Source organism: Amblyomma americanum, chromosome 6 (assembly GCF_052857255.1).
Source record: "Amblyomma americanum isolate KBUSLIRL-KWMA chromosome 6, ASM5285725v1, whole genome shotgun sequence".
NCBI classification, from domain to species: Eukaryota; Metazoa; Arthropoda; class Arachnida; order Ixodida; family Ixodidae; genus Amblyomma; species Amblyomma americanum.
Window position 1 is genome coordinate 65,367,773 of NC_135502.1, and position 12,834 is coordinate 65,380,606.

General features: G+C 44.4%; 1 protein-coding gene across 2 annotated transcripts in view; it reads right to left on the reverse strand.

Annotated features, from left to right (window-relative positions):
* Nucleotides 1–12,834, reverse strand: part of LOC144093608 (cholinesterase-like) — a 73,081-nt gene that overhangs the window by 43,017 nt on the left and 17,230 nt on the right. Inside the window, exon 1 of one of the 2 annotated variants that reach the window (XM_077627167.1) lies at nucleotides 6,178–6,473. The exons of the other annotated variant lie outside the window; for it this stretch is intronic. The gene's annotated coding sequence lies outside the window, so the exon portion shown is untranslated. Of the gene's footprint in view, nucleotides 1–6,177; nucleotides 6,474–12,834 lie in introns of those variants that run through there. 2 annotated transcript variants of the gene reach the window in all.

Genomic DNA, 12,834 nt, shown 5'->3' on the forward strand with positions numbered 1-12,834 from the left:
TGGGCAGCAAGGCCACGGGGCAACGAAAACAGGTGCTATAGATAGAAGAGCTCTGTGGCGTGTCATGAGCTGGCGGGAACTATAGTGATAAATTCAGCCTCTTGCCAGTTCAGGCCAGCGGGGCAGTTCGCTGCAGGTCTCGAACAGTTCCTAGCGGGCGCTTGCTCTGATTGACTCAAAGCTGTTTGTTGCGGCCAATTTCGCCATAATTTTCTCACGAATCAGTTTTGAAGCTACCATTGCGAATAAGCGATGTCCTTTCCTTCCTTTTCCTTGATTCATACCTTCAGCTGCAGAGCGGCACAGATGTTCGTGAACGAGATTCCTTCGCGACTCTTTGCTCTTTCCTTGTGGCCTTTCTCGCACCCTTGATCTCTTTCGGCTTTCTTCAGGTGTCCGCCCAGAATGCGTTAGTTATGCGCCTCTGTCTGTCTGGTGTGGCCAGGAAGACAGAAAAGGAAAGTGCACAGGCCTGCTCACTGGCTCAAGACGAGCCACAATCGCTACCACGTTCAGATAGTAGGAGAGTTGAAAGATGGGATAGAAAGACAGGATAGTAAAGACGCGCTAAAGACAAGACCGATCCCGGAGGCAGTGCAATACCGGGCCAACCGGTGGCGGGAGTGAAGCATCCTTCAAACTCTCCGCCACATTTCCAAAAATAAGTCCAATTGGACCCGTAACAGATACTCTACGGGGTCCGGACATTCGCGCCACTCCTTTCCCCATAGCCACCACAGGGAAGTCCGCAGGAAAGTCCTCGGTGACCGCGTTTGGATGGAAGCAAAACGCAAAAGGCGCCCGTGTGCTGTGCAATGTCAGTGCACGTTAAGGCACTCGTTAAGGCGAAGTTATTCCTGAGATCTCTACAATGCCACTCTTTTGTTCCTTTCTTCTTTTCCTCCCTCATTTATCCCTTCCTTTGCACCACGGTTGAGGTACCCAACGTGATGCCAGGCAATCACATGCGAAGCTTAGAGAGGGGCAATTTTATAGATGCAGCCCTTATTTTTCAGGATTTTAACGAGTTTTGTCGGACGAAGAAAATTCATTAGGCACGTGAAGAAGCGCCACCGGGGTGGCTCAGTGGTTATGGCGCTCGGATGCTGACCCGAAAGACGCGGGTTCGATCCCGGCCGCGACGGTCGCATGTCGACGCAGGCGAAATGCTATACGCCCCTGCACTGTGCGATGCCAGTGCACGTTAAAGATCCCAAGGTAGTCGAAATTTCCGGAGCCCTTCACTACGGCGTCTCTCACAGCCTGATTTGCTTTGGGACATTAAATCCCCATGAACCGAACAATGTGAAGAAGCAGACACCCGCCAAATTCACTGAAGAAAAAAAAACGTAAAAAACATACATTTCTCGGTGCCAACATGACACAGCCAACCTATTTTCGCGCCATTTTGAACAAGCTGCCCGCAGCGGCGCCGGAACGTCAATATTTTTGCGCTTTATTTTTCTTCAGTTACATTGCCTCGTGCTTGCTTCTTCACACGCAGCACAGCCCTTATTGCGTCACTCGCAATGAACAACCAGTTGAAATATTCGTGAAACTTGTGACATGCGTATGATAAGTTTACTAAATTTGTGTTAAATATTGGCCAGAATTTTTTGGCAATTGGCAAGCAATGGCAGGTATAAGTCTTCAGTCTAGCTCAAGCCGAGTGTGAGCTAAAAGCGCTGTGTTAATCAATTCCGATATACGTTTGAACCTAGCATGTCAGAAATTGCCACAGAAATGGAAAGAGATGATTTGTATGCTGTGTTAAACATTTGTCTTGAAAGAAAAGGATGTTAATAATAATAATAATTGGTTTTTGGGGGGAAAGGAAATGGCGCAGTATCTGTCTCATATATCGTTGGACACCTGAACCGCGCCGTAAGGGAAGGGATAAAGGAGGGAGTGAAAGAAGAAAGGAAGAAGAGGTGCCGTAGTGGAGGGCTCCGGAATAATTTTCGACCACCTGGGAATCTTTAACGTGCACTGACATCGCACAGCACACGGGCACCTTAGCGTTTTTCCTCCATAAAAACGCAGCCGCCGCGGTCGGGTTCGAACCCGGGAACTCCAGATCAGTAGTCGAGCGCCCTAACCACTGAGCCACCGCGGCGGGGCAAAGGATATTAGCGCAGATATCAAAACCCAGTCGGATGAAGTTCTCTGAGACGTGTCATCGCACAGAAAAGTGTTCATTTTGCTGTCAACGCGTGCAAACGGGAGCAGACATTCCGCACGACGAAGCGTGCTCTGGACACCTAGCTGAGGTCACCGCTCTGGATATCGTAGACAAATTTTATACCGTCCTTAAAATAAACCAGCAGATTGCTCATATTGCAAGCATCTGCAATGAAAAAGTAAGTGAAATTTTGCCGTGAAGGATCGGACATGATAAAGTTGCGTTCGTGTCGCCATTGTTGACTTTGGGATTTAAAATTAAAAAAAGGAGAATTTTCACGTTGTGTTTTGTAGTGTTTAACCGCAATTCGGAGAAAGTTCTGTGTCACTTCGTGATCTTCAAGTGAGTATGAATTCACCACTGCACCACTGAGCCAAGGCGGTAGCCGAAGCAAAGAACGATGACTAGTGAAAGCTCTTCAGAGAAAGCAAAAAATGATCTTGTCAGCCAAGTCCACGATTGTTGGACATAAATTTCATTTGAGAGGGGAGTTTTCACTTTTGTAAGGTACTGTTAAGGAAATATTCAAGGTAATGGTTCAATCTCATGGTGCGTTGCAAAAGCTGTCTTATAAAATTTCTCCATTTATTGCATCGAATGGTTAAGACTGGCACAGAAAAATAAGGGGGAATATCCTTTACGATAGCAAAAACGTTAATATTAAAGGAATGCAAGTCTGTCGAGAGGACATCTGCGGATATATTGATTGGTATAGTTTAATCTTACGATATAAGAAAACGTTGCCTTAGCAAACTATTTCCCGCAGAGTTTCTTGGTATGGGAGAAGATTCCGGGAATTGTTTCTCAGTACAGCCAAGGAATAATTTTTAGCGACTACTTGCTGCAAGGGAACTGCGATAACATGGTCGTATTGTGCAATGCTAGAGGGTAATCTGAAAGACCTAAAGAACTGCCTAGTCCTAAGGACAAGGAGGCGCCCTTTGGCTATGACACCAATCGTACGCGCTCTCCCGCAAATCGGTCCTCGCATAGGTATAGTTGCACAATTCTGGTATGAATTGGTTACTCACCCTCCACTTCCCACTTCTGCTGACTTTGGACCGTCTGACTTCTTCGCGGTGACACTTCGAAAACTTCTCCTCGGTTGAAGGAAAAGCACATGTTCCACAAATATAAAACGGAACACGTGAGCGGAGAAAAACTTGCCACGTGGTGTCCTGTTGTACCGGATGCTCGCGAATGCAATGTGAGCGCACGTGGCCACATCCGACTGACCGGCTTTTGAAGTCCAATTTATCAGCGTCCTGTTCGAAGCAGAGCAATTTTTCCACAGGTTTCGTCCCACTTTTGGGGCACCTACACGTGCCATCGTCGCTGCCAAAGTGTATTTAGTCGTCTCTGAAAACGGCTGCCTCTCTGGCCGACTGAGAAAAATGAAAACTCTTAGGAGCGATTGTGCAACCCTCAGCGGGGATTATACTGAAAACTAACAACATTTGTTTTGCTTTGTTTTTAAGTAAACAGATGTTCAGTTATATTTTTGGCGGACTCATCAAGCCACCTTAATAATAATAATTGGTTTTCGGGGAAAGGAAATGGCGCGGTATCTGTCTCATATATCGTTGGACACCTGAACCGTGCCGTAAGGAAAGGGATAAAGGAGGGAGTGAAAGAAGAAAGGAAGAGGAGGTGCTGTAGTGGAGGGCTCCGGAATAATTTCGACCACTTGGGGATCTTTAACGTGCACTGACATCGCACAGCACACGGGGCGCCTCTGCGTTTCGCCTCCATCGAAACGCGGCCGCCGAGGTCGGGTTCCAAACCCGGTTCCAAGAGATGCAGATGAAAACAAATTATTAATGCGCTAGAGTGTGCCTTCGTATCGCATGTCCTTCCGCATGCTGAATAGGAAGGCAGCACCGGCTTCCAAAGAATTCAGCGTGTCACTGAGTTCGACTAAGTTTCAGTGCTGAACGCTTTCGAGCACCTAGCACAGAAGCTTGTACTGTAGGCAGCTCATTAAGGTACCCCGAATTTTTACTAAGCTGTCAAGAGTACAGCCAGAAATAGTATGCAGCAAGCACAATGGTCAATACCCCATAAAGCCTTGTACGCACACACCTGGACTTTTTCCAGACCCCTGTGATCACAACAGTAATGCGTTAATGAGCTCACAGCCAGAGATTAAGACCTCTGCGGGAGAACGCAGCATGCTGCTGTTATCAGCAGCACTTACCAACTCACAGCCCGTTACCTGCATGCCCTGCGTCAATGCATTATCGGCTACAATTCATCGGGAACCAGCGTACTCGATCAGCCTCCATTGTTACATCGGGGAGACACGAAGACGCTGCCGTCGAGCACACTGCTAACTTGCTCAATTCGCTGTCCACGAACGGACACCAAGTTCCTCTTATTCAACTATGAATTATGACCTCCAGGTGACATCTGTGTGTCTGCAGCCATATTGCATTGCTCTCTCAGCGCGCAATAAAAGAGAATACTTGACAGGCGCTTAAGGAGTGTTAGCTCTGGGGCTTGTCCGTATTAAAGGTGCAAGTAAAACGACATCGAAACTCTTTACAGCACAAAACAAGAGTGTCCCCCCACCCCCCCCCCCCCCCGCTTTTTTTTTTGCCACCCATCTCCACAGTGCTGATATAATGACTGCTCAGAGCTCCGTACAAAGAAAAGAACACGACAACGCCCTCTTTCTAGTGAGTAGCTCTGAGCAGTTAGATCGGCAAAGCGCAGTCTTTCCTATATGCTTATGTTTCATAGCGCTGTTGCGCTTCTTGTTTGACCTTGGCTAAATACAACAATATTAAACGTGACAACCTAGAACCGACGATAGCATCGCTGTCACACTGAAAAAGTTCTTCATTTTTCGCCAATATCATCGTCATCCCTAGAACCACGGTAAAGGTAATACTGAAAAGGGGCTTTATCGGCGCTCTCCATTTACACTTGTCGCGTGACAGCCGCCGGTATTTCTGTCCCAGTTAACTTACGAGCCCAATTCCTTAACTGAAGCCTCCGCAACTGTCGACTACATTTCTATTTTTCTGCTTTACTTTTATCCCTATGTTTCAGTTTGTGTAGCTGTTACAGAGCACGGATTAGCTGCTTTGCCAATCATATTCCCTGCCGGAGCAAGTCTTTCCTAATCGCTTCAGCTAGAATATTATCAATTCGCGTTTTTTCTCTCAATCCGGCTGTTTTCTTCGTCACTTTTTCGTCATCATTTTTCATTCTGTCGTTCATTCTCACTCTTTAATCTCACTGCGGCTCTTCGTTTGCGTGCAAGTTTAGCTACTTTAAGAGGCGCCAGCAGAACTCGACAGTAGTGTACATTTTCCTGGTTTCCAGGAACCTGCTGTTTATGATCTTGAAGTTATTGTCAAATGCGCGGGCAAAATATAAGTATCGTCGGAATTCGCCTTTCTAGTGATGCTCATATTAAAGTCATATTCTCATTTCTATCGTATGCAGCGGGCGTGCAAAAAAAAAAAACGCACTTTGATTTTGAACAGGCCGCATAGAGAGACGTACACCCGCCCAGGGAAGTACAAATGAGTTTTTTGTAAGTCTTCATGGTGTGCATTTAGATATGATACTGACGCAAATCGTGGCTGGAAAGAAGTACGGCCAAAGAAAAGCCGAAAGTTAACCACTAGAAAGAGAGCGTACGCATCTATTAAACGAAAGTGGAGAGATAGCGCGTGAGTGATGCCGCCATCCTCGCAAACGGCCATGATTTAAACAACTTTCGTAATAATTGATAATTATAGTAGGCTAATTAATTCATTATAATAGGCTTCAGATCCAACTGCGCCAATATTTTCATAGCAGTTATTAAGGAGAAGTCACGCTCTATGCAAAACGTAAAGCGGAGCTTAAAGGTGAAAATAAATGAGCGTGAGGTCACTAAGAATTTCAGCAACAACAAATGCTTCTTTCTGAAGTTATACCTAAGTCAGAATCAACCAAAAGCAGTTTTTACCACTGGTAGAAAAACAGGAAGTTAGACTCACGTTAGGCTCTTAGATGGGTGCGAAGCCCCGTTGCAGCATGCTAAAGAGGTCCGTGCACTGGCGCCTACAGCTTGCTTCTGACGGCCGAGGTAAGCGAAAAGTCGTCGAGTTGGTGAAGCAATCGGCTGTCAGGTCCCGAGATCAGCTTCCAAAGAAGCCGGTGCTTCACCACGCCACCATAGGCGATGTTATGTCACCGCGCTCTTTATTCACCGCCAGTTGCTCGCCGGATTCGGCTCCATTTCGCAGCGCCCACCGATTGATACCAGTGCCTTCCTTGTACTCTTTCTATCTAGTCACACCCCAGCCGGGTGCTATAAAGAAAAGCTTTTCGCGTTCTCGCACGATAATGCACACTATGTGCGTAGCCTTATCTCAGCCGAGCAGGAGGGGCCCCGATACGACCTTCAGACGGACGCTGCAATCGCTCTCTGCCCAAGCATCGCAATTGCTTCACACTTCTTTGAGCAAGTTTTTGATAACGCGATAGGATACTTCGGTTTATATGTGTATTTTTATATTGCGCTGCCTCCTGAATAAATATGGAGCCTGATGAAAGCACGCTGTCCGCTGAGGCCGTTCTCTCTCGAGACTGCGAAAAATTTGTTTCCGGCAGCAAAATAGACAGCTGGGCGTTTCTTGGGAGCTTACGTACGTAGAGTCCATGCCTACGCAATTTATTACGCAGGTGGATCTGTGTTAGGCAAGTGTGTATAGTTTCCGCATGTCACGCAACTTAATTTGGGTTTCCTTATTCAGATGACGTCACTAAACTAGCTCGAAAAGGTTGATTTGCAGGCATGTTTACGCAACTTGATTTGCAGCGTATGTCGAATGTTCCTTGTAATTTGCAATCGACGCGTGTCCATAGAGTGGAAGTTTGCGCATAAGAAACGACGGTGCCTTTGATAGCAATGCATCCTGTACTGTCGCCTAGCGAGCGTGCCATTCCTCTTTTTTTTTTGCACTGCAACACCGCAGTTTACAAGCGGCTGCTCCTTCTATTAGATCTGACGAATAATGAATACTGGAGTTGAATGTCCATGCATACAGGCTGGCCACAACCAGTTCATACAACAAGAAAGAAAATAAAATATACGGAAATATGAAAAGAAGGTTATAAAACGTCATTGAAAACATCCGCGCACTTGTTCCATGATGCCAAAAAGTTTAACGGTGCTGCAAAGCGCTACATTAGAATGCCAAAACGAAAAGCTACATATCTAAAGCAGCACAGAAAAACCACACTCAGCTCCCTATCATGAGCCCCATTGTGATTACATCAAGATGACAGGACAGGTAGAATTTCACAGTGGTTCCATACACACAACAAGCACCAGCTATAAATAGGCATTCATTACCACTAAAGAGGAGACGAAATGAACATAGAGCTTCAGTCTGAAGGCAGTGCTCTTCCAAGACGCATAACGCCTCTGTTTCTGAAAAGCGTTGGTACACCAACTAATAATGGTCCCTGGGGGTTCAAACATGCCCCAAAATGTCTGTATACGATATAGTAGTAATATAAAAAATCCCCACGCCGAAACAAACTCTACCACAGCCGTTACCAAAAATGGTTAATAACAGTGGAAACCATTCAAGCTTAATTATTGCCTGTGGCGAAACTGAAGCATTGCATTGCCCTGACTAATACTTAGTTCCGTCAAATTCTTGAGTGTATATTTAGGAAGAGCGCATCACAAAGGCTGCTGCAGCAAGTACACAGAGAATTGTTGGCCGACGTAAGCACGGATAGGCCAAATTGTTAACGCAGGTGTAAAAGCATTTTTCTTTTATTTGTGTGCTTGTATATCACAAAAAATTATAACGAGGACATTTCATAAGGGGTGAGTGTGAACATGGCCACTTGATAAGTTCCGGGAAGGTAGGACTTGACGGACACGCCTGTTCAATGACAGGCCTACAATGGGGCAAGCCGGTTACTAGAGTCCCTGGCAGGCGTGTGAAAAACTAATGTGATCGCATGTGCACATGGGGGTATAGAATTTTAGGATGTGTATTGCATAATATACGTTAAGGCAGTTCAATACAAACTCTTTATCTATGAATAACGAAAGATAAAATACTAGGTGAAAAAACTAGGCCAGCGTTTTTTTTTCTTTTTGGCCGGAAGCGAGAAAGAGGAAATTAAGCTCGTCTTTACACGCCGAGAAGCCGTGGCTGTGAGGGCAGCAGCTGCTGCAAGAGAACTAGCATGGACTTGATGAAGCAGTTTGAGCAGATTCATGGGTTGCAATTAGATTTTGGCCAGAAGTTTGGTGAAAGACCAAAAAAATTCTAGATTGTCCACGTTTGGTACGAAAAAACAGCTTTCAAAGCGAGAAATTTCTTAGATGTCGATGCAAATGTCGAGCCGCGCGGTGTAGGAAGCCTAAAACATGGTAGTCTGTAATATGTTGGTAACAGGTCATAAGCTAGTTAAATAGTGAAAAATAAAAGCATTAGATATTTTCGGTGGTAAGTGAGGTCTATATGACAATTCACACCGGAATAACTAGGCAAATGTGGCTATACGGCTGACTTACGTTAACATTCACGCGTATTATGTCACATCGTTCATGAAGTTCAATGTGGCTATCGTGTAGAATACAAACACCGGCCTAATTTGTTTTGGGGTGGTATATTTAACACATTCTTAAGCTAAAAAAATTATTTTCAGAGGATAGATGGAGAGTGACATTCATAAATTAAGAAAAATAAGAAGAGGACGAAGATTAGTTAGGGCAATCGAGAATTGACAGTAGGGATGAATAACGACTGTGAATTAGCGTAAAGAAATGGTTAGGGTTTGCTAAGAAATCCACGAATAGATTCCCATTCCAATTGGTGCAGGTTAAAACCTGACAACTGACTTCGTAAGTGAATATAGGAGATTCTCCAAGTCAATTTTAGCAGATGAAAGCGGGCCGTATGAGGAATGTTTTTTTAACATCAGAATGAAAGATACGAGGAAAAAATGCTGGCTGAATGTGAGATAAGTGCATATTGAAAAAGTCATGTTCAGTGAAGAGTGGGCAACATGTTCCCCTGATTTAAGGGAAAACAGTTGTAATACAAAATGAATCAGTGATCTTCCAGAGAGGGTCTGTAGCATTTACTAAGAAGAAAGTTATTTTGCCGACCTTCGAGTCGATCAGAATATATCCTGCAGTGAGTGTTTGATGAACATTTCATGATGATATGAAACCGGCTATTTCTTTGGTACTTTTTAAGTTTCCAATTAATATTAGTGACTCCATTTCATGATGAGTTTCATCTTAGTTCATCGATGCCAGCTAATACAAACATGGCTTCAAACCTTCAGAATATGTTGTTTTCTCACAGAGCATAAGATTTTGAGTCCTAGGCTATTGCAAGTTGAACTTAGAGACGGAATTATGAATAAGTTTCTTTTTCTGAGTCAGAAGATATGCAAGTGTTTGCTGCAGCTGGCCTGTCTCACATGGTCTACGTATGTGTTGTTTGTTTTTGTAACTGCGGAGGCCAAGTCTGACTTTGATGTCCAGCCGCTACAGTGTATTTCAGGCACTGAAAGTTTCGCCCATAAATCAGTTATTCTTACGCGCTGCAAAGCCTACAGGAACAGAACAAGCACAATCAAAATATAACAATTACAGGCGCAGCACGGCACATTACCAAGGGCACGGCAACAAAAAGAACATTAAAAGTGGTTTCTATCGTGTCCAAAGCAACATTTGGAAACTATTTGGTGTATGCCGAAGAGGGGGCTCTTTCGCCGTTAAACGACGTATAGATAAGGTAGCGACCATGCCATGCTTCGTGTGTACGTTTCAGGCAACATATCAGTTAAGTACGAATATGTCATGCATAAAATTTATAAGGACTGACGCACAGATGACCCAAAATAAGCACGGCTTGGTGGCGATTTACCTTAAATGAGGAACAAAATGCAATCTTAAGCACGTCTCACGTGTATATACTCTGTAAGACGGTGTATGAGCGTAAGGTGTGGTATGTGGCGTTTAACATCACAAGGCAGTGGAACTTGACTTATATGGGACGCCGAAGTGGAAGGTTCCGGATTAATTTAAACTTCCTCTAGTTCTTTATTGTACTCTGGCATAGCGCAAGCGGGGGCGTTTTGTACATTTTGCCTGCATCAGAATGCGTCCGCTATGCCCTGGATTTGAGCTTAACATCCTTAACTAATCCAGTACCAAAAAAGTATCAGCAATCGGCAGTGATAATAAAATATAAGATACGATGGTATGAGGATGAGCAGAGTGCATTGCGCAGGCCAAGTGTACGAGTAAACGTTGTAAAGAACTATTGCCCTTCATTCATCTTGTGGCGACCATGAGGAAACTTATCGGCATTTCCATTTTTCTCTTTGCTAAATAAGCATGTATTTTATTTTTAAGAAGTAAATACCATGCTTCAGCGTAATATAAGGGTTAGCACATTTAACGCTTAAAGTTCAAGCCTGTAACACGTGCTTAAGCTCGGGATGTTTGGGAAACAGCCACACCGTCTCTTTGGGCTGCGTGCCACCGGGCATCCACCGGTGATGGAATAGGTACAAGCTTTCCCCTGTCCTGGTGCTAGGCTAGAAAAGGCCGATATGCTTGGAAAATGGGCTTTGGCCCCACCTTGAGTAATCGAAAAATACCTTGTTCCATGTGGCTCTTTGGCCAAGACGCCCTTGCGCAGTAAAAGTTCATCATCATCATCATCATCTTCTTCTTCTTCTTCTTCTTCTTCTTCTTCTTCTTCTTCTTCTTCTTCTTCTTCTTCTTCTTCTTCTTCTTCTTCTTCTTCTTCTTCTTCTTCTTCTTCTTCTTCTTCTTCTTCTTCTTCTTCTTCTTCTTCTTCTTCTTCTTCTTCTTCTTCTTCTTTGGGCTGCGGAGGACTAAACACAATTACTGGCCCACAATTGAAGGGCAATCACAGTTGAGGTGAAAAGCAGTCTTTCTTTTAATTTGTCTACGTAGTTTGAAGTGCAGATTGAAGCGTAGAAATAGAAATGGAGGACTTCGATGTCAAGGCTCATTATGTTTACTCTCTGACGCCGTATTGTGCGCGAATCGATTTATTCAAGTTATCATTTTTTCTCGCACTTTAATCGACTGGAATGATTCTTTATTGCCTTTCCCTACACTGATGTTTATTAACTTTGTTATTATCCTCTTGTTGCCATTTAACCCACCCTCTTTGGACCTGTACAAGGTTTGCAGTATTGAATAAAGAAAAAAAAGTGCGGCTATACCATGCATATATTTCAATGGCCTTCTCGTGCATGCCGGAAGCGATCATCAACGGCGGAGTGCGTTCAAAAGCAACGAAAAACTCTGAGACGACAACGTGCAAGGCCTTCGATTTTTTTATGTATTTCTGAATCCGCCTCGTTCAGCACAAAAATGCGGCTCATGAAATTCGGCTTACTTTTTCAGTACCCTGAGAGCGGCAGCTTCATGCAAACGCGATGCGAGTTACCAGGCGCACCATTATAAACATTATAAAGACCAATCAGATTGTTTAAGGCCTACGTCTCTATGCTGCATCTTACTCTCCCATTATTTCTGCAAGCACATGAATGATGCATCAGACAGACTCCTGAGGCAAAAATATCCACAAACGTCAAGAAAAGGAGGATAAGCGGTTAGTAATTAGCTCGAAAGGCGGCCTTTGGTGTCGCAAGCTCTCTGCAGCTATTCTGGGGAAGTTTGGCAAAACCGGAATCGTTGGCCAATAACCGCGCTGAAGATGATAGCCGGAAAAATGCACTTTCATGAGTGTCCCTTGGACGCATGTCTCATGTTGACATATATATATATATATATATATATATATATATATATATATATATATATATATATATATATATATATATATATATATATATATATATATATATATATATATATATATATATAAAATATCTGTGTGTGTGCGTGCGTGCGTGCGCGTGTGTGTGTGTGTGTGTGTGTGTGTGTGTGTGTGTGTGTGTGTGTGTGTGTGTGTGTGTGTGTGTGTGTGTGTGTGTGTGTGTGTGTGTGTGTGTGTGTGTGTGTGTGTGTGTGTGTGTGTGTGTGTGTGTGTGTGTGTGTGTGTGTGTGTGTGTGTGTGTGTGTGTGTGTGTGTGTGTGTGTGTGTGTGTGTGTGTGTGTGTGTGTGTGTGTGTGTGTGTGTGTGTGTGTGTGTGTGTGTGTGTGTGTGTGTGTGTGTGTGTGTGTGTGTGTGTGTGTGTGTGTGTGTGTGTGTGTGTGTGTGTGTGTGTGTGTGTGTGTGTGTGTGTGTGTGTGTGTGTGTGTGTGTGTGTGTGTGTGTGTGTGTGTGTGTGTGTGTGTGTGTGTGTGTGTGTGTGTGTGTGTGTGTGTGTGTGTGTGTGTGTGTGTGTGTGTGTGTGTGTGTGTGTGTGTGTGTGTGTGTGTGTGTGTGTGTGTGTGTGTGTGTGTGTGTGTGTGTGTGTGTGTGTGTGTGTGTGTGTGTGTGTGTGTGTGTGTGTGTGTGTGTGTGTGTGTGTGTGTGTGTGTGTGTGTGTGTGTGTGTGTGTGTGTGTGTGTGTGTGTGTGTGTGTGTGTGTGTGTGTGTGTGTGTGTGTGTGTGTGTGTGTGTGTGTGTGTGTGTGTGTGTGTGTGTGTGTGTGTGTGTGTGTGTGTGTGTGTGTGTGTGTGT